Here is a 23,058-nt window from a genome sequence, read left to right as displayed (position 1 = left end):
GGTCTACCTTCTAAGTAAAGAAGGATTATAGATAAAAAGCAGGTTTGAATCAAAGTATCATGCAAGACATTGTGGCAATCGGCTGGTATTCATACACTCCCTGTTGAGAAAGCTGCCAATGCCAATCCTGAGAATTAGTCTTTGAGTTAATCCATCTTTATATCATTAAAGTACTTCCAAGTAAGGCATTGATGGTTTCCTGTTCCAGCCTTCAACTTGGATGGCATCCTGCAGAATGGGAGGGTGACACAAAAAACTGTGCCCTGTGATTGATATAAGATGAAGATTCTCAATCAATAGTTCTTATCCCTTTCCTTTACATTTTCTCCTTGTTTAAAAATACATATGCCTAACAACTTCACATTCGTTTTCCCAAAATGGTGTTGGGGGTTGGTCAGCCCAACATTTTTTTTCTTTCCCCCTTCATGTGAAAATTTTGCGGACCAGACCATTTTTTTGTTTCTGTCTCCATTTATTCACCAACATCAGTGCCACAAGCAGTAACCAACTAGGTCATCAGTAAAGAGCACCAGGACCAGACAGGTGAGGGCAACTAAGATTCTATCAGGCATACCAGACTCATACCTTTTCACAGGAGTGAAATGGACACAGCATAATTCACAACTTCCCTACTTCCCTGTGAACCAAGCAGACCATAAAGGAGGTCAAGCTGGCCCCATCGGGACAAAGGGATGAAGCTTGATTGAGGAAAACACCAGATTCCATCAGTGACATTGTGGTTGTCTTATCAGCCTCTACAACATGAGAACCAAACTTTAGAGCTCAAAACACTTACTATGTCCTTTCTTAAAAAAAAAAATAATAATAATGTAGCCATTTCATGCATTAACTAATGTCCCTTTCTCCTAATTAAGTAGATGGCTCCTAGTAGACTGGACTTCACTAATGGGATTATTACGAGTTTGGCGGTCACAAGACCACCAGACTCGCGGTGGCAGTCGTACCGCTGAGGCTGTGGCAGTACGACCGCCACAATATGAAGTTGGCAGACAGACCCGCCAACCTACCTCTGTCCTCACTGGGATCCAAGATCCCAACGGGCTGATGGTGGTCCTGGTTGTAATCAGCCAGAGCAGTGCTGAACTCAGCGCAACCCTGATGATTACAACCTTGTTCTCCGCCAGCCTTTTCATGGTGGTTTCACCACCATGTAAAGGCTGGCGGAGAACAGGGGCCACAGGGGGGCCCCTGCACTGCCCATGCCCGTGGCATGGTCAGTGCAGGAGTCCCCCTGGCCAGCGCCCTTTAAAAGCGCAATGTCTGTTGTGCAGCCAGTGCACATTTTAAGAGTGCTGGTGCACCCTGCCTGTGGCAGCATTGCTGCAGGCATCAATTATGAGCCAGGAACAATGCTGCAGCACATTTCTCACTGGTCTGACCGGCGGAAACCTTGGTTTCCCCCAGTCAGCCCAGTGGGAAAGTTGTATGTTTGGCAGACGGATGTTTTGGTTTTCTGTGGACATGGCATAGTGGGGTGAGTGCTACAGTAAGGTACAGGCCAGGAGGAGAATGTACAGATTTTTCTTAAAGTTTGCAGCATGTGGTTCGCCAAGGCTGTGTCCTGGCACTCATTTTCTTTCTACTATACAATAATGGATTAAATGCCAGCTTGCTAGCCTAGGGAAGGACCTGCCCAAGATCAACTCCACTTCACTACTGCCTCTGCTTTATACAGGTAATGCTGTTCTGATGTCTCTTACCCCAGTGACCCAAGGGCCTTAATACACAGCTTTTTCACCTTCTCCAAACTAAGGCCCATATTTATAATAGGTTTGCGCTGAATTAGCGGCATTTTTTTACCGCTAATTGAGCAGCAAACCCAACTTCATATTTATACTTTGCCGCTAAACATGTCTAGCACCAAAGCTATGGAGTTAACGTCATTTTCTGGACGTGAACACCTACCTTGCATCAAAGAGATGCAAGGTAGGCATTTACGTCCAGAAAAGGACGGTGTGGCCTTTGTGCCATATTTATCACCCTGTGCTAAAATCCAGCACAGGGGGATGGGGGCCTTAAATAATGGTGCTAAGCTTCCTTAGCGCCATTATTTAACGCCTGGGCATGGGCAGGCATAAGCGGACCTGTAGGCATATTTCCATGGCTAGAGACCATGGAAAGTGCCCACAGGTGCCCTTGCCTGCCCCAGGGACACCCACACCCACCCACACCAGGAGGACAACTAAGGATGGGGGACCAATCCCAGGTAAGTCCTGGTAAGTATTTTTATTTTTTTATTTAACCCCCCTCGGGGGCCCTGACTTGGGGTCCCCTGCACGGCACTGCCCCCAATTGCTATGCCCAGGGGACATTTGTCCCCTGGGCATAGCCATTGGGGTGGTGGGCATGGCCCCTGTCCTTACTAAGACAGGAGCCATGTCCATGGGGGTTGTGCTCCAGAAAATGGCGCTACACTGCTCAGAGGCAATTTTTTTGCTTCTGAACAATGTAGCGCCATAATTCGGTGCACAGCCCCCGGTTTGCCCTACGCCTCCCCCGCCCTGTTAGCGTCCTTTCTAAGGACGCTGACAGGGCATTAGCACCAGCTAGCGCCATTCCAGAATTATGGCACTCGGCTGGCGTCTTGGAATGGCGCTACCCGGCGCTATACTTTTTCACTCAATCCTGCGCTAATGCAGTTTTGCATGAAAAAGTATAAATCTGCCCCTAAATATATAATATGTATCTCAATAGCGGTTAAATCAGGCTTTTTCTGGATCAAAGGTCAATGTATTGAGCAGGTCACCAGTTTTCCCTATCTGGGAATTATGTTTGATTCTAAATGTTTGTGGCTATCTTGTATAATGAACCGCTGTTTGAGTTTTAGCCCCTCCACTGGAGCTCTGGTTGATTTCACCAATAGAGTAGAGAATAAGCCAATCAATCCTCTCATAGAGGTCGATATGCAGAATTGTTCACCTGACTATTGGGATGCTACCAAGGTACAGACAGAGGAAAATAGATTTTGCCGTCATCAGCTCGACCTCCCCCATCAACACAGCACTTTTTCTTTTATGGGGAATTGGACTTGAACTATGCATCCTATTCAAATAAGGTTGCACCATTAGTGCTTGGGAGTTTCTGTTTGTGTCAGGGAGACCAGATCCTCGGGGTTCGCGCACGTTCCCAACATGTCCACCACAAGACAGCTCCAAAACTCTGATAGAAATATCACAGAGCCGAAGAGAGGCCAAGTGGGGAAAAGGGGATTAGGTAGGGAACAGCTGGGAAGGAGACCTGCAGGAAGCAAAAGGTTAAACAACACAATATCAAGATATAATCACATTGAGTTTCATAAAAAAACTCTCTGTTGAATCTAGAGTTCAATGATACTCAGAACATGAAATAACACTCTGTTGAATCTAGGGTTCGATGATGCTCGGAACATGAAATAACACTCTGTTGAATCTAGGGTTCAATGATGCTCAGAACATGAAATAACACTCTGTTGAATCTAGGGTTCAATGATACTCGGAACATGAAATAACACTTAGACTGAAGGAACATGAAAGGCCTAGAACTAGACTCTAACTAGGCCTCAAGAAATCTAGGCACCTGGAAAAAAACAAAAATGGGTTAATTCAATGTTTCATATGAGCTTTACATGAAATATCACATACAGTCTAGAAATACAAGAACCTTCTAGAATACCGTTTCAGAACAAACATTGCATCTTTACATGAGGACAAAAAGCAATCTGAAACATTCCCTGGAAAACGATAGGAATTGTACTAGAGACTTAATATGCACAAAGAATGTAACATCTAGAATTTAGCATCTTGGCAGAAAATCAAAAAGGCCCTGGATAAATGTGTGCACTTCACGAAACACTACACATCAAAGTTTTGATTGCCATGAAATGATCTTGCACACTGTTAGCGATCTGAACACCAAGTTTTACATGCGGGAAATGAATCGTGCACACTGCCGATTCTATCAAGAATATGCAAATGCCATGAAATGATCGCGCTCTCTGTTAGCGATCTGAACATCAAGGTTTAAATGCGGGAAATGAATCGTGCACACTGCCGATTCCAACAAGTATATGCAAAATGCCATGAAATGATCACGCACTCTGTCAGCGATCTGAACACCAAGGTTTAAATGTGGGAAATGAATCATGCATGCTGCCGATTCAAACAAGAATATGCAAATGCCATGAAATGATCGCGCGCCGATCTGAACACCAAGATTTGCATCAGAGCAATGATTTGAGTACTCTGAAAGTTTCACGAGTAGGCCCCAAAACTCAAGAGTCTTCCAGAAAGGGGTCGGGCCCAGCCCGACCTCCGTCTTACTACCCTGCTCAAGGATCACCAAGAGAATGTGGGGCAGGCCTGGAACATCAAGGTAGGCCTCCGGAACAGGAGCTCAGGGAAATGCTGCTGCTCTGTACCAGGACCTCTGAATAGTGAGCACGTGGAGCTGGGCTGGCTCCCTTACATAGAGCCTGGCCCAGCCCACAGACCACACCCAGTCATGCTGCAGGGAAAGCTTCTAGAAGGTCCTAGAAAGGGACCACACCCTGATACACTCTGTAAGCCTGCAGCTACCGTGTAAATTAACATTATTTGCAAACATCATTAATAGTGGTTTCAAGGTAAAACTCTGCAATGCAAAAGGTTAACAAACTGCATATAAACACAATGCATGAATTATGCTCTTGCATAAAGACTGGGTTTTTGCATTGTAGTCGCCTGTAGTGCGCGCACAGTCCTGATGTTGACAGTTTGAGCTAATAAACATACAACTCTTAACCAAGAGATTATTTTAGACTGTGTGAACTGTGAGAAGAGCATTCATATTCCCTGGCTAAATTATATGTAATCTTGTACTAAAGCCATGGGATGGAATGAACTGTTCATATCACCCAGTTCGTTGTCCAAAATGGATATTCACAGTCAAAAGTTAAAAGTTAAAAAGCTCTTTACAAGCCATTGGATGGTATGTAAAGAGCAAGAGGAAATGAGGAAATCTTCATTGTACAAACACCCCCGCTCTTGAACCATGTTTGACTTGGGTCTTAAGTCCTTTGAAAAGAGCTCTCTTTGCCAAATTGTGCCTGAGAACCATTAGATCTCTGCCCTGCTTTTCTGTGGGCCAAAATAAAAACCATTCATTTTAGTTTGTCTGTGTGATAAGATCTGTATGCAAACGCTAGATAACTTAATTTTATTTTTTTGTAAGTATTATGAATTTCAAACTAAAAAGATTTTAAAACCATTTCTTAAGGTTTTTAATTTTTGCAAATATAAACCTGCTTTGTACTTTCTGAGTATGCTCTCAACCTCTCTGATTTGTTTTTATGTTGGGAATTTTTTGAAGTCAGCTGTCTACAAATGAAATTTATTTACTATTAGAAATTTTACGGTTCTGATTTTCAAATGAATTTTCATTTTTTCAATTGTTAGTAACATTGATAAATGTACAGGTTTCATGATTGTTTTAAAAAAATTGAATAAAGCATTTTACCGACTGACTGATTAAGCCACAAAGCACCGTCAGTATGATTAACACCACAACAATGTTGTGATACTGATCATCCATTGTTGTGTGGTTTCTAAAGAGCAAGAGCAGCAAGGAATAATGAATAAAACAGAGAAACTCATAATCATTATGATGTTTTATCGTTAATACACAGTTCAATCTAGTAATAATAACTAGGCCTGGTAAATTTGCAATTTCAATAATTTTGAATTATTTCAATAATTTTGCATTAGTCTGGTTACGTACTGTTCCCAATAATATGCCATTATGCCACATTGCATTGTTACATTCAGTTTGCAATAAAAAAGTACCATGAATGTGATTTTCATTGTGAAAAATTACAGCAAATGCATGAGAACAATAGTAAAGAAAGAGTGCAAGCAGCTTTTGTGGGGATTTTGTTTTTTTGCACTTTTAGCACAGAATGCATCCTTCTGTCTTATGATAGATTTCACAAGAAACTACGCAGTATGCACATTTTGTATAGTTTTGATTCATTTTGCCAATATTTCACATAATAATGCAAAAGTAAATTACTCAAATTTACCCCTAATAATATCCCTGGAAATATACTCACATACAAGAGATCAGAGAGGTCGGAAAGAAGTAATCTTGAATTCACTATGGTCACTAATGAATATATAATTTTGACTGTTCATCCCTTTTGTAGATGATTGCAGTCTAGTTTCTAATTAGGGGAGTCATGCTTTTACCCTTGATCTTTGAATCAACGAGAAGATGTGGGGAAATATAAAAATTGAGCTCGCTGGCATTCCCCTCCAATGAAGACACTAGTTAAGGGGCATAATGAACCACCATAATAGCAGCTTCAACGAGGCAAGGGTCACTGGGAATATGTGTGCTACGGGAACCCTTTGAATAATTGTAAATTGTTATTTATGGCTCGTTTGTCTTTTATTGAAAACATTGGCACAGAAACGGAAGATCAACAATTTAATAGCAAGTGAATAGTATGATGGAGCCATGGTTTGGAATAACAAAAGGGCTAAGACAGCAAATAAAGAAGGGAGGCAGGGTAGACTGGAGATAAACAATTATGATGAATATTGAGAAGGGTAAAAGATGGATGGATGGTGTTAGAGAGCAAACAATATTAATGAAATATGAGTGAACAATCATAAAAATAACATGTACTAAAAGAGTTTAATTAGAGAAAGGTATGTTAGAAAAATAAAACATGCATGTTTAAAAATGTGGCTGACATGGTGTCAGGCACTTTACGTTCTATGTGGAATAATAAATGACTGTGAAAATGTATTTTGATGAATTATAATTACATGTACTGACAAAATATTATTAATATTAATGAGCAAAACTAATGATGTGAAATTATTACTAAAATTGTTTTATTCTTCATGTATTAGCATTAGTAAAAAGGCCTACATTTTAGTATTTTTCCAGCAGCACAGTTTTGAAATGTTATGCTGACTTTACTGATATGCTTTTGCAAACATTGTTTATTAGATATCTTATTGAAAGCTCATAGTGAAAATCCACTGCTTTCTCTGTTCTGACTTCCTCGTATAAATATTGCAAGTTTTGTTAGCTAAATTTCATGTTTGTGCTGTTTTCTACAATGGTATTATTCTGTGGAAACTGCTGACCAGAGAGGAGCGTAAACATGAGCCTATCTTGAAGACGGAATGAAGAAAGATACAAATGGAAAAAGAATGAAATTCAATTGGCTGTTCAATATCACACCTCATAGTCTTGTCCAATAGAAGCCTAGCCAGTAATTTTTAGAACCTTAATTTAGCAGAGTTTTAGGTGATGTAAGTCAGATTCTTTTTAGTTTCATTCCGGTTCAGTTCTTTTCAGCTCTTGCCAGTTTCAATTCTGTGCAGCTCCTCTGTCCAGCTAATTATGATTTGAACAGTTCAGATACCTTGGGTCCAACATTACTGAACTGTTGCCTTTACATGTTCCTGATGCTGACTGTTGAAGAACTGCTGTTCCTGTGCTTTGCTGATGAAGACTCTGCTGGCTTCTGTTTCATTTAGGAGAGGTTTAACCAATGTGCATTTGTTTTCCTTTGCAGGTTTCTCCCTTGAGAAATCCAACTGCATATTTTTGTTAGCGCCCTAGTTAGATGTTATTTTATTAATTTTTCATTTTTGCATGTGACAAAGCCCACCCCCACAAATGCTTTCGGAATCAGAATTTGGAAGTTAGGATGTCTGACCCAACAGTGAATGTTTATTAATTGATTGTGATTTATTTAACTGCACAACTAATGAAATACGTTACTGTTTCTTAAATAATTCTATTGTTATTCTGTATAATTCTTTTGGAGTGTTTAATGGTAATTGCTCTTATTCAGCTAAGTTTTTTCAGACACTTTGGACAGCCTGTATTATTTATGTATTGTTATCATTTGGTTTTGTGCATCATTAACGTGTCTTTAGCTTTGTCGATATAAGGGCAATAAATGTTTAAAATTTTCTAAATAGGTGTGGTGATTCATGACCATATAAGTCATGGTGCATATAAATTACTGACTCCTTATTGAATATTGTTGTTCTTTATAGGTATTGGGTCTCATTGTTTGATTTGATGGTGTTATTACTTCCTGTCTGAGTCAAAAAATTTGAGTCGACTTCTGAGGGTAGTAGCTGTCACTGCCCTATTATGTATCACCTTAGCATAAATTTAGGAGGCCACACCTCCACAGAATTTGGTAGCAGAGGGTGGTTTAATCTCAATAGGCGAGAGATCATTCTGATTTTTGGAGATTTGGTTTCGCGAATGCTTGTTTAGAAGTGGTTTTGTCTCAATAGGAGAGAGAGAGATCATCTTGGTTTTTGGTTATTGGGTTTTTTACCAATGCTTGTTTAGATGAGAGTTGGTATGTTCCAAGTGTTTTCTGTATTGTTTGAGTTTTAAGTAGGGTTTGTGCTTGCAATGCTTAGGCAAATCGCAGGAGAATTGTGATGTATGAGAGAAGTAGGAAGTTTGCATACTCCAAAGGGTGAGAGTAGGGAAGCCATCAAACTTCAAGTGAATGTGGCACTTTTTGCTCAACAATTGCCCACATGGTTGTTGTTGTAATTAATCGTGCAGGGTCTAAGACTCCGGAGTATTGTACAACTGTATGAGACACTTGTTTGGTTGTTCTTGTTTACTTGTAAGCAGTATTGCTGTAGTTGTAGTCCTAGTGTGCATGTCAAGGGACTGCTACTTTGACAGTACTAGGTGATTTCTGAGTGCACAAGGAGGATCTGGTATTAGTCAAGGGTGAAATTTGCAGGTTGAATTTTACTTGCGCATGAGAGAAAGCCACAGCCAGATGAGTAGCTATTTGTGCGAAAGGCCACAGTTGACATTTTTGTACAGCTTCCAAAGTGATTGAGCCCTGTAGTAGGCAGACAAGTTGTTTTTTGTAGATTTATTTTTTTAGTGCTCGCATTATTTTGCAGTTCGTTTTTGCGTGAATCGAGTTTGATGTTCGAGCCAGAAGGCTTTGTCAGTCACTGTATGAGTGAGTGTGACATCACTACCTCTGCGCTGAGATTGTTCGGTTGGTGAAAAGAGCCATACATGGATTGGTGGACGACTGTGAATAGCTATTGTTCGAGAGTAGCAAGTGGAAAAGATTTTGCGATCGAACTACTTCCTGTTTTGTATTGAAAAAATTTCAAAGTATTAAAAAGTGCGATAAGAGGAGATGCTTTCATTCTAGTTAGATTAGGAGGAAGTGCTCCGCCAAAAGGTACACCTCCATTCATAGTAATTGAAGAGAAAGGTCCATCAGCGTGCACTTGGTTAAAACAGTGGGTGCAAAATAACAGAGAAGGAAGGGAGCTTAATTTTCCCTACTTATGGAAGTTTTAAAATGAGAATTTTAGAGAATCTGAGAAGAGTACTTTATGAATTGAAGCCACAACCGAGACCAGCACAATTTGAACTATTTGGGAGTTAGTAGCCAAACAACAACAGAAATTACATTGTGAGAGACAAATGCGAAAAGCTGAGAAAACATTGTTAGAAGCCAAATGGGATAATGAGTAGAAGTTTGGAGAACCAAAACCTTACAATGTATTGGAATGTTTGTCTGCAATTTCGCAAGAGAAAGGGGATACTGTGAAACCAAAGACAAAGAAAAAGAATTCTGAAATGACTGAGTCACGGTCAGAAGAAGCTAAAAGATTACTGACTTATGATAGTGACTCAGATGATGGTGAATTTATAACACAATTATTGAGAAATCGTCCTCTTCCATATGTAGCAGAAGAAGCAAATCAAGGTGCTAGTAGTGCTAGTCCAAGTGCACCTCCAGTTGTAGAAACACAGATTCAATACAGGTTGCAACTTATGTTCCTACAATTACAGTACCCGAGACTCCTGTGATTCAAACTGTAGCTCAGCCTGGAAGATATTTTACAGTTCCTGTTGTTAGTTCTACACAGAGTATTACAGTACCAGTGGCACAACAGATTATTCAGAAATCAATGATGGTTCAGGTGGAGTCTACACCTAATTCAGTAACTCCTCTGCAAGTTGATAGTTAAGCTCAGACAATGCCAAGGTATACTCTAGTATCAATATCGCAATCGAGTTCCTCAGTATTTACAGGTCAGAGTTCTAGAATAATTTACTTGAGAAATCAGAATATTTCATCAAGTCCAGAAGTATTAATTTGACCAATTGTTCCATTGTATGCTCAGGGAAATAATGAGAACAATATGCAAATTCTGAATTTAGGTAATGCTACAATGTTTTCACCTTATCACTCAAATGAAGGAATGGAGAAACTCAATGCTACTGCAGGAGTTTTGTCACTTATAGACGTATCTTGTCCTGGGATCTCACAAACATTAGTGTTTCCAAATTCAGTTCTAGTGTCACCTGAAAGAATGATGGGTCCACCATGAAATACTCTACAATGTGTGCCTAATGTGAATAATAATGTTTCTTTACATGGCTTGACAGCTCAGAAATAACAGAATGGTTGGAGAAAGTGAGTGGTGCATCAGCAATGAAAACAGTTGCTGAAGGGGAAAGAACACTGAATCTGGCAAGATTAAAATTAGAATTTTATTAAATGATTGAGGGAACACCTGAATTAAATAGAATTGACCCATAATGAAGATGAGTTACGTTTCATGTGTAAAGATGTCACAAACAGAGCAGGATTGGCATATCATAAATTATCAGCACTTGCAGAAACATTTGAAGAGGATATTGAGAAATCTAATTCATTAAAGATGAGTTACAGGTTAGAATTCGATTCAAAAGACATTGAAAACGTGAGATCACCTGCAATGAAAATTCACATTAGAGAATTATTCCAAAGTATTTAAACATGGGAAGCGTTACATAAATGGGAAGGCAGATGAGTAAAGAAAATAGAGCAGAAGAAAAGAGAGTCTGCAACGTCCAACTCTACTGACACTTAGCAGACTGATAATCGAGTAAAAATATTACAAATGAGAGAAATTCCTGGAGGGACTTATGTTCATGTCCCTTGGAGCAGGAGTTATAGTTTGTCATTCACAAATGATTACCCAAGATTGAAAGAGAAGCTGGTGGAATGGTCTCAACAGACAGACAGGTTTGTGAAACTTGCAAAGTGTTTGTGGGAGGATTTAAATACTCTCTTAGAAATAGTGGTCCAAGATGATTTATGGATTGAATGCAAAAGGAGTGTTGACTGGCTGACAAATGAGGCTGCACGAGATTCAGTTACAGGTGCACCGTCTCCTGAAGTAATGAAAAGCTATTACAAAGTGATTACATTTTTAAAAACGAGAATTTCCCCAAAAGATATTGATTGGCAGAGAATTCATAGGACAGCTCAAGAAGCAAAGGAGTCAAGACATCCATATTATAAAAGGTTGTCACAGACATTCAAGCATTTTAGTAGTACAGAGACAATTGAACCCAAAGACATAAATAATTTTGTGTTTAGGTTTGAGCAGGGGTTGAGACCTGAAATTAGTAACATGCTTAAGACTCATTTGATTTGCTGGGAAGCAAAACTGGTTAATGAAGTATTGAAGTTTGCTAAATATCGTAGTGACGAAATTGACATGAAGCAGAAAAGATTGAAAGAAAAGGCAATGGTGATGCAGATTAGAGCAGCACAATCAGGAATTCAGGGAATTCAACAACAGCAGGGAAATATGCAAGTGATTCTGGGACAAGGACAGGTGAGAGGAAGAGAACGTGAGGGTGTTGGATACGGAAATCATGTTGATTTGAATACTAATGTTAATCCAAGTGATATGCAGGCAATAAAGTAATTGTTACCTTTTCACACGTGCGGAGGTCTTGGACATTAGAAGTGGGAATGTCCTTTGATGGTGCAAGAAGGTGTTGTGTAAATGAATGAACATAATATTTTTCCAAATTTGAGAGGACTGAGAAATTGAATTCCTAATGTAAATGTTCAGAATAGGAATAATCAAATGCAGATTCCACGAATGCAAATTCCCCAACAACAGGTGCCACATTTTTAGGTACCACAACAGCAAAGGCAACAGCATATGCAAATTATGCTACTAAAGCAGCATCAAATGCAAATACCTCAAGCTCCAATGGAACAGCAGCAGGTAGTAGTTCCTCAGCAGAGGATGGGTCAAAGGTTAAGCCAAAATAGTCAGCCACTGATAACACAATACCCACTACACAGTGAGGGTGAATTGAGTGATCAAATCGTGAGTGAGAGTTCGGATGAAGCTAAATATGTGCAAGCAGCTTTATTAGAGGTGGATCAAAGTGGTCCTTATGTAAATAGAACAGTTATAGGTCATGAAGTTTCTTTCTTGATTGAGACAGGAGCTACACACTTTACTGTCAGAACTGCAGAAGTTCCCACTGTGCCACTCTCTGGGAGAACAGTACAGGTTGTGGGGGTAGTTAATCAACATCTGACAAATCCAATTACTGAGCCGATTACTGTTAAAATTGGTACTTATGAAGGCATGCACAAATTTGTAGTCTGTGACTCAAGTCCAGTATGTCTACTGGGAAGAGATTTATTGTGCAAATTAAAATGTTCAATTACTTTCACAAATGATGAAAATGCTATTCAAAAAAATAGTGATGATGAAAAGTCATGCATACCAGTTGGATGTAATCTAATTAATGAAACGTTTCCATTGATTACTCTTTTTCCTGCATTCACAGTTCAGAACCTGACAAATGGCCTACAAGATACAGTTATTCTAAAAGTGTGAGATCTTTCTGGAAAAGATATTGATCAAATTAAAGGCGTGGAAGCAGTCAAAGTCACAGTTAAACCTAATTAAGTTTTCCCAAAACTCCCCAATATCACATGGCACCAGATGTACTTGAAGGATTTGCTCCTGTATTTGCAGATTTTGTTGAGCAAGAAGTTTTGAAAGAAATGTTGAGCACCTCATGTAATTCACCTAATATGGGTTTGGGAAAATCTTGTGGGAAATTTCGCATAATTCAGGATATGAGGAAAATAATGACATAGTGGTCAAATGTTGTCCAGTGGTTCCAAATCCAGCAGTGATTTTGTACCAAATTCCATGTGACACAGAATGGTTCACTGTAGTGGACTTGTCACAAACATTTTTTTCAGTGCATCTACATGAGAATAGCCGGTTTCTCTTTTGTCTCAAATTCTGCAATCGTGTGTATTTCTGGTATAGAATTCCACGAGAATTTTCAGAATCCAAATCAATATTTAATCAAGTGTTGAAGAAGAATCTAGGAGCATTGGAAATGCCTTTCCAATCTACATTGGTTCAGTACATTGATGACTTGATGGTTGCTTCAAAGAGCAAGAAGCATGCAGGCAAGATATTATTGCTTTATTGAATCATCTGGTTGAAAATTTACATAAAATGTCACCAGCAAAATTACAGTATTGTCAAAAAGAGGTGAAGTACTTGGGACATCAAATAGAGAAAGGTGCAAAGAAAGTGCACAGAGAAAAGGTTACTGCTATATTGCAAATTAACCCTCTTGTTACTTAAAGAGATGTCAGAATGTTTTTGGGAATGGTGAGTTACTGTTGCCAATGGGTTCCCAATTTTTCTGTTATATCCAAACGTTTGCAAAGACACACCCACAAAGACATTACTGATCCAGTTCAGTTTGATGAAGCTTGTATAAAAGCTTTTACTGAGTTGAGAGAGAGTTTGTGTAGAGCACCAACTCTGGGAATGCCTGACTGCACAAAAGTATTTTCACTGTTTTGTCACAAATGTGATTGTTGTGCTCTTTCTGACCTAACACAGGTACATGCTGGAGTAAATCATCCTGTACCTTATTTTTCAGCTACATTGAATCCGTTTGCTGCTGCTTTACCAGGCTGCCTGAAACAGGTAGCTGCGGTTGGTACTGGTCTTGACCAGAGTGAGAGCATTGCAATGGGACATCCTTTAACTGTTCTGGTCCCTCACTCAGTTGAGGTATTGCTTACCAGAACCAAACCTCAATATCTGACTAATGCTTTGTTAACTCGCTATGAGTAACTGATTTTGGGAGTCCCGAATGTTACCCTGAGAAGGTGCTGGGTACTTAATCCTGCTACTTTGCTACCTGTAGACACTGTTGAATCAGAAAATGTAAATAAAGTGGAACATGGCTGCCTAGGTGTTACTTAACTCTGCACCAAACCCAGACCTGATATTCAGGATACTCCGATAGAGAAACATGACCAAATAAATGTTGTTTATGGTTCATGTTTAAGAGACAATGTGGGAACATTGAGATCTGGTTATGCTGTGTGCACTATCTCTGGTGTACGCAAAGCTTCATGGCTTCAAGGAGTCTTTTCTGCACAAGTGCCTGAATTGGTTGCTCTTACTAGAGCATGCTGTATGTCATCACAGCTGTAAATTATGATTTTTATAGCAGGCCAAAATGGATTTGGTGTGGTACACAACTTTGGGCAGTTGTGGTTCCAGAGAGATTTTATGACCGCTTCTGGTTCCCCTATATGAAACGGGAATACAATTCATGAATTTTTAGAAGCTTTTCAATTACCTGCGAAAGTCACAGTTGTGAAATGTACTGCACATCAAAAAGCACATTATTTTATCTCTATGGGTAATGCATATGCTGACCAGATTGCCAGATATTGTGCACTTAATTGTGCCACTTCCAATGAAGAGTGGAAAATGTAACAAATACTGATGAGACAAGTCAAAACTTTCTGTTGACAGTGGTTGACACTTGGGAAGAGATTACAAGATTGCAAGATGAGGTTCAAGAAGATAAAAAAGAAAGGGGGTAAAATGTGGTTGTAATCAAAGAGAAATTGATCAAATTTGGGCTTCAAATGAAGGGCAGGTAGCCTTTCCAAGCTGCCTAGTGACACAAATGGCTAGATACTGTATTGGTCAAACTCACATTGGTAGAGATGCAATGATTTAAACATTTAAGCAATCTCGGTTCAATCCAAAATTTAGACAGGTTGCAGAAGCAATTTGTCACAGATGCATGACATGCCAGCAAATGAATGTGGGAAAGATAACTGTTGTCAATTTGAGTCACATTGGAAGCTCAGGTGGTCCATGTAACAGGATGCAGATGGATTTCATTGAGATGCCTGTGTGAGGTGGTTTGTGGTATATGTTGGTGTTTGTCTATATATTTAGTCATTGGATTGAAGCCTACCCTACACACAGAAATGATAGCCTCACAGTAGAAAAGCTGTTACTTAGGAAGTTGATCCCAAGATCCAGTTTCCAGACTCTTTAGAATCAGATAGAGGAAGTCACTTCAATAATGAGGTGATGAAAATGCTATGTTCAGCCTTAAACATTGAGCAGAATCTGCACTGTAGTTACCGTCCTGAAGCTTCTAGATTAGTACAGCAAATGAATGGAAACTTGAAAGCTCGATGGCAAAAATGTCTGAATCTACAAATCTGAAATGGCCTGATGCTTTACCTCTGGTTCTTATGAGCATGCTTAGTACAGCGGACAGAAAGACTGGTCCCTTACCACATGAAATATTAATGGGCAGAGCCATGAGAATGCCAACTGTTGTTGCAAACACACTTGTAAGCATAACAGATGACTTTGTGCTGGATTACTTCAAGGGTCTAGCTGATGTAGATCACTCTTAGTCTCACCAGGTGGAAGCTACAGCTGTGCCACCATCCCAAGACCAGTGTCATAGATTAGGTGGTGATCAAGAAGCACATGCTGAAGACTTGCTTAGAGCCTAGGTGGGAGGGACCGTTCCAGGACATATAAGTGAACATGACTGCTGTGAAGTGTACTGGAATTCCAAACTGGATTCATGCAAGCCCCACTCATAAAGTGCCATATATTTTGGATGATGAAGATCCAGTGCTCCTGAGAACACCAGCAGAAACTGTACAGTCTCAAGAAGAGCAATTGACAAACACATAACAAGAGAATGCAGAAGTAAAGATTCAGATACTCCTCTGAAAGCTGAAATTTAAGAAAATCGTGATAATCCTTTACCAGCAGAAGTGGAAGAGAATGTAGCAAGAGAGTCAAGTTTGAGCTGTAGGACTCTCCAAGAAACAGATGATTGGGAAAAAGAGATAAAGCAAATCTCATTTCCTGAAATAGCCGAAAGTGGAGTTGAATTGAATCAAAGTCATTCAGATTTGTAAAATCAGACTCCTGAAGTGGCTGATGGTGCAGATGAAGCAAGTTAAAGTCAAAGAAGAATTTCTCAAATTCCTGCTAAACCAAGAGGAATTGTAATTCCAGTTGTGCCATCCCTGTCTAAAAAAAACTGTGAAAGGAGATAAGTGGCCTTCCTTGCATGCAACTGAAAATGTTTCTGATGTGTTGTCAAGCATAAATGAAGAAGCAGAAACAACAGAAGGAACAGATCTGAGTGAAGAAGAAATAGGTACAAGTCGAAAATCAAAAAGAAAGAAAATTTCAAGTCGAAGATACCAAGATCCTGAATGTGTGTACCTTGCAGTTGATGAGAAGGAACACAAGTTTACGTCCTTTTGTTTTGATCGTGAGAATCCAGTTCAACATTTTGGAACTTGAAATCATAATTGAGCTGAATTTCTTGAAAATGCATTGCCAAATGACCAAGAAAGACATTATACACTGGAAATAATAAATAGTGATCAGCAAATTATGATCGTTCTTTTCTTCCAGTTTTTGATTCTTTACAGGCACGAATAGTAATCGAGTATGTGTGTGTTGGATTGGCAGTTGTCTGTGTATTGATAAGTTTGTTATTGATAAAAAGCACGAGAGTTTTTGATAAAGCTGAAACTACTTATACACCTTCTCCAGTACAAGAAACTGCCACACTTTCTGAGTTAGTCAAGTTTTATAAAGATGAAAGTCACTTACACTTGGACATTTCACAAGGTGATCTTTCTTCTAATGTTTACTATCGTTTTTTGTGTGAATATATTGAGACTATGGATGTGAGAGGATGTTATGTGTGTATACAATTTTCTTCCTCAGTGCAAGAAGGGATTACATATCATAGCTTACCACTAATTTATGAGATTGGTTGTAGTATTTTATGAACAAGACTTTATGATCAAGAATACACACAGTATTTTTTTTTAATTTTGACCTGGTCTTCTCTTTTGTTCAAGTTAATCAACAATTGAGTAGCATTGCTAAAGCTAGAAACATAGACATTGTAGGATTGTAGGAAGTTTCTTTGAACCTACACTGACATTTGGTATAGCCTACGCTCATAAGAATAACCTGACATGTATACTTTCACCAATTGAGAACAGTTTCCTGAATCAGGCTGATGATAGAAGAAAGGCAATGAAGGAGAAAATAGAGAAGGATTTAGAAAAACACAATTATAAGAATGATCATGCACATGGTGTAACTAACATACAAGGAAGGCTTGCTTTACATTACCAACATGTAGGGAAGCTTTGTATAAACAGGCCTCAATACACAACCGATACTAAGTTTGTGGGAACAAGTGAATGCGGACATGCATTTCTATTTAGAAATATTTGGGACTTAATGGAAAATGGACAAGATCCTGCGCTTCCTGGTGCATATTATACTTTCTGAAAAAATGCCTATTGTCGTCTCCCTAGGGGATGGTATGGGACTCGTTATCTGGGAGTGGTTTTCCCTAAAATGTACCAGATTGACAACATAAATGAAACTCATGAAAACTTGAGGCCAAGATTAAACAGAGCAAGTTATTCAGAAATAATCGGAGATATATTTGGAGCAACTATTCCTTCTGTAGGAGTTGGTCTGAATGATTTGAATATTAGAAAACTGTCAATCATTGTGGACAAAATGTTAACATATTTTTCTGGAGCAATACTTCTCATGGATACAGAAATGGTTGTTTTAAATTCAGTGGTTCTCCAGAACCATCTTGCGTTAGACATCCTTTTAGCAAAAGAAGGCAGGGTCTGTTGGATGCTTAAGGTGTAACATTGTTGCACTTTTATCCCAGACAACAGTAAAGAAATCAGAAGTTACATAAAAAAATTGACAAGTTTGAGTGCTGACTTAAAGGATCTGAAACAACCAAGTGTATGGGAAAATATCAGCAATATTTTCACTAAAATGGGAAATTGGTTGGGAAATCTTGGTCAAATTTTTGTGGGAACAATATTGAAAACATTATTAATAATGGTTGTGTGTCTCATTTGTATAATCGGATTTTACCAACTTTATAGATTTATACAATTACAAAGTATGAAAAATAAACAGAGGAGGAATTAAATAGAAATGGAAAATATAAGAAGCAGATACTTTCATGATCTGAGAAGGTTTGAAGAAAGGCAAAAACCTAACTGTAGATATACTAAACAAACTAAGGCCCTGATTTTTCTTTTTGCACCAGCTTACACCATTTCTGAGCACGAGCAGGGCACCATATTTATGGAATGGTGCAAGCCAGTGCAAAGGGTAGGCTAGCATAAAAATAAATGCCATTAGCCGGAAGGGGCTGGAGGTATGGTCGGAGGGGGTTTTGCACCAAAAAATGACATATGGGAACAGGAAGAACTACCTCTCCATTAATGTTCAGCTGGTGTGTTTGGCAGACCAGTACATCTCACAGGTTACAGCCAAGTTTCCTGGATCTGTCTATGACTCCTTCATTTTGATGAACAGCAATGTCCCACACATGATGGGACAGCTACACACAGAGAGGGCATGGTTCTTTGGTATGTATGCATTTGAAGGTGGTTCACTGTTATTGCATCTGTCATCATTATCTTACCACTTGCTGCACCTGTCACATAACTGGTCCTACATTTATTCTCACAGATGACTCTGGATATCCTAACCCTCCCTGGCAGTTGACACCAGTGAGGTACCCTGCCACTGACGGGGAAGTCTGTTTCAATGAGGCCCATGGGAGGACGATGTGTCTAATTAAAAGGACATTTGGCCTGCTGAAAGCCAGATTCAAGTACCTGGACCTATCTGGAAGTGCCCTCCTCTACTCACCCTAAAAGGTATGCAAGATAGTAGTAGCCTGCTGCATGATCCACAATCGAGCCCTGAGACGCCATATACCATTGCTGGCTGATGAGGGTGAGGCAGCTGAAACAGTAGCTGGTAATGCTGACATGGCAAGTGAAGAGGAGGCAGAGGAGGAAGGTGCTTCTGACTTTAGGTCTGAGCTCATCAATCAGTACTTCCAGTGGTGTACAGGTAAGATGATTGTGGGTTGTCAAGTGTTGTATATCCACATGATTTGCTGACAAATTTCCTCCTGAGTTGATTCATCAGTGGTAGTGTGATTTGGTCCTATCATTATGATTGTGGTGGGGGAGGAGACTGTTGTATGTCATGTGCACAGTGAACATTTCTCTTATCTAACAAGTGTACCCACTGAAGTTTCCTTGAATCAAATCTCAAATGTACAGACCAGTAATGAGCAATGTGTGCTGCATTCTCCTGTACTCATGTCATTCCACCTACTGACTGTGGTAAGAAAACATGTGCTCCGCTACCTATGGCTTGAGGCTTTTATAGTCACTAGCCATTGCAGTATAATTTGAGAATTGAGAGTTGTAAAGGACAGATGGCAGCTACAGTGCTTAATGATGATTATTCTGTGACAGGTTTTGTATAGGTTATCACTGAGGGACCCTGGTTATGGGGTAATCTACACTGGGGACGACCTCTATGTGTTGCATATGTGCTTTCTGTGCCTCCATGCCTTACATCCTGATGGTACTCTCTGTCATTGTCTTTTTGCAGGTTTGCATGCTGACTATACTCTTGTGTGGGTCAGGATTTTGGACTGTCTGACATGTGTCCTGAAACATATCTGTTGTACTTTTTCCCCTGCTGAGGTTGCCTCCCTCTTCTGTTGATTACACTGCCTGTTTGATGTAGGTGTGCAGAGCCATCTCACATTTAGCAATCACAACTTTTGTAGATGTTGTAATGAAGACACATATACACTAGCTGTGTTCTATTGGTGTTTACTGTGTATATATTGATAGTGTAACAAGCATATATGGTCCATTGTCCAAGAGGTGATGAGTGGGGTCATGGTAGATGGAATCATCAGAGTATGTGGTACAGGTGTTGGTTGCACAGGTCTAGTGTCCTACTGCCTATGGGGAGATGGAGTTATGTCATTGAACAGTCAATAGAGTGTTTCAGTGGCACACAATGGAGACAAATCAGGGGAGGGTCGCTTCCTGGCAGTGGGTGTGGTCTTTGCATCTGCTCCATCCGGATGTATGGACGGTCATCAATGTTTGTGGGGGGGGGTTCTTCAGCTACAGAGGGATGGGTGTCTGAGAGCTGTGGTTCCCCTGACAGGGCCTCCATTCTGCTGGCTACCGCTGATGTGGATGGGTCTGATGTTATGTTGCTAGCGGATGGGGCCTGAAGGTGGGTCGAGGGACCATGCAAGATGGTGTTGATGTCCCTCAGCACCCCTACAAAGGAGGCCATGGTGGCACTGAGGGCCTGCCATTGCTGTATGACCTCCTGGTGGTATTCCCTCTGCAGCCTTTGGTTTCCCCCATCATGGTTATGATCTGGCCCATTCTGTCCTGGAATTGTTGGTATGCTCCCAGGACTTGGGAGATGTTAGCCTGGTCAGTAGAAGCCCTTGGGGGTCCCATCCTCTGGCCCACAGCTTCCTTCCCACGCCCCCTGCCTCCATGTGCCTGTGCCCGGCACGGTTTGCCCATTCCCAGTGTTCGGAGGACCTTCATTGTCTGGTGTGTGAGGGGTCGACACAGGTCCCTGTATTATGGGGCACACAATAGTTTGATCTGTCCTTGGAACACAGGTTTGGGGATGAAGGGTAGGCTATGATGTTGAGGCCACAGGGTTTGGGGGGATTGATGTGGGCAAGGTGAGGCAGGGAGTGGTGGACTGACCAGATGTCCAAGATGGGCCAGGTAGGTCGTCAGTGTCCAGACATCCAGGCGTGTTGTCCTTACTGGGGCCTTCATCCTGTAGTGGGCTGGCAGTCTCTGTTATCCTCTCCTTGGTGGCACTGGCAGAGGTATCTGTGAATGGAGTGAGAGAGGGAGTTACTTATTGAGGATGTGTTTGGTTAACTCTTTGTCATATGCATACACTGGCTTGACATGATTCCCGGCAATGACAGTGACAGATGCTGCACAGCATACCGTTGGTGTTAGGTAGTGGTCTGTGACATGTGTACCATACTTCATTTAGGTTAGTGTCATTCAGGTTTAGTATATCTGGCTATGTGGATGGGTACTTGTACAGACTGATAGTTCACATGACAGTTCTGCACTGTTAGCTAGTGACTATTCAGGCTTGGTAGTTGTGAGTGGTAGAAGGCTGAACATGGCAGCATGGTATCCCAGTGGGTGGTGGTATAGGAGTATGCAAGGTTAATTCTCCTGTCTGTGCATGCTGTGCATGGAGTCTGGCAACTGACATGCCATACCATGGTGGCAGACTTTCTGGGTTGTGGATCCTGATTAGTGGTCAATTGTATTAGTCACACTGTTGCAGATGTGCTTAGCCTTGTTTGGCATTGTATTGTTCCATTGCATTGCTGTCATTGCCATGTTGGGATCCTCAGTTGTAACATCTAGTTGGTATAGGTAGTCAATTAGGCATACATGCAAGGGATGGGATGTGATGTGCACATTCGAGGTATTCAGGTTGATGGGATTGTGCATTGTGGGAGTAGTAGTGTTAGTATTAGCCCATGATAGGTGTGCCTTTGCCAAGGGCTGTGTGGGCAGTTGGGCTGGGTGGAGGTGTGGCATGCAGGAGAGGGGCATTAGGTGGTTAGTTGGGATGTGTAGTGAGACATGCAGTACATTGGGGAGTATTTGTGTGGTGAGGATGCATGCAGTACACAGCAATTGTGTGACATGGATGTTGTGTGCACTTACCAGAGTTCAGTCCACCAGGTATTCCAGCCAGGCCCACTGGATGAAGGATGTTCTAGACCTTCTCCTTCCAAGATGTGAACTGTGGGGGAGGAGGTGGGAGCCCACCACCAGTCTTGTGCACGGCAATCTGGTGTTGTGATGCCATGGAATGCATCTTCCCCCGTAGGTCGTTCCATCTCTTCCTGATATCCTCCCTTGTGCATGGATGTTTCCTACTGAGTTGACCCTGTCGACTATTCTCTGCCACAACTCCATTTTCCTGGCAATCAAGGTTTGCTGGACTTGTGCTCCAAACAGTTGTGGTTCTACCCTAACAATGTCATCCTCCATGATCCTCAACTCCTCATCTGTGAACTATAGGTGCTTTTGTGGGGACATTGTAGTGGTTGTGCTGTGGGTGGGAGGGGGTTGCTGTGTGTGTAAGGGTGCAGTGTAAGGTGATTGATGGGGTGTGGGTGATGGATGCTTGTGGTGTGTGGGTGTGGTCGTTATGTGTGTTTGGGTTGGTAGTGTAGTTGTGTTGTGTGGGAAGTGTATCTGTGCCTATGGTGTAACTGTGCGACATAAGTGTATTCCAGGTCAGCTGTTCTGCCCACATGACATTGAGGAGCAACCTTGTTGATGCAAAGGGCAAGCTACTGTCTGACCCACATAAACAATGCATGCTTAATCTTACAAGTAACAAAGATATGCTCTGGGACAACTCAGGTCCTTCTCAAGGTCCCCACATACTTACTGATGCACAGGCCAAAATGGTGCTCCCCTATGCACAATTAGGTAGGGTCAGGGACCCAAATCCAATTCATGACAATGAAACAAGGAGCATCATCAATTAATTAATCACCTACAATTGCACATTGTTAGAAATGGGGTCTCTAGTTGGCACAGGTATACACCTTTGTCCAAAAAAAGGATTACAGTCTCAGTCAGGGTAAGTCACACACAATCCAAATTATCCTGTGCCCACCCCCTGGTGGCTTGGCACTGAGCAGTCATGCTTAACTTAGAAGGCAATGTGTAAAGTATTTGTTCAATAAATCATGCAATAACACAGTGAGAAAACCATAGAAAGACACCAAATAGGTTTAGAAACATATAAGATATTTATCTGATTAAATGCAGGTCAAAACAATCAAGATTTGATAAGTACACATTGAAATATCACTTTTTAAAAGATAAAAAGAGTCTTTAGTTCTAAAAAGCAACAATGGTCTCTTGCAAGCCTAAAGTACCTGGTTTGTGTCAAAATT

Source organism: Pleurodeles waltl, chromosome 10 (assembly GCF_031143425.1).
Source record: "Pleurodeles waltl isolate 20211129_DDA chromosome 10, aPleWal1.hap1.20221129, whole genome shotgun sequence".
NCBI classification, from domain to species: Eukaryota; Metazoa; Chordata; class Amphibia; order Caudata; family Salamandridae; genus Pleurodeles; species Pleurodeles waltl.
The sequence above is the reverse complement of the archived record's forward strand: the minus strand, read 5'-3'. Positions refer to the sequence as shown.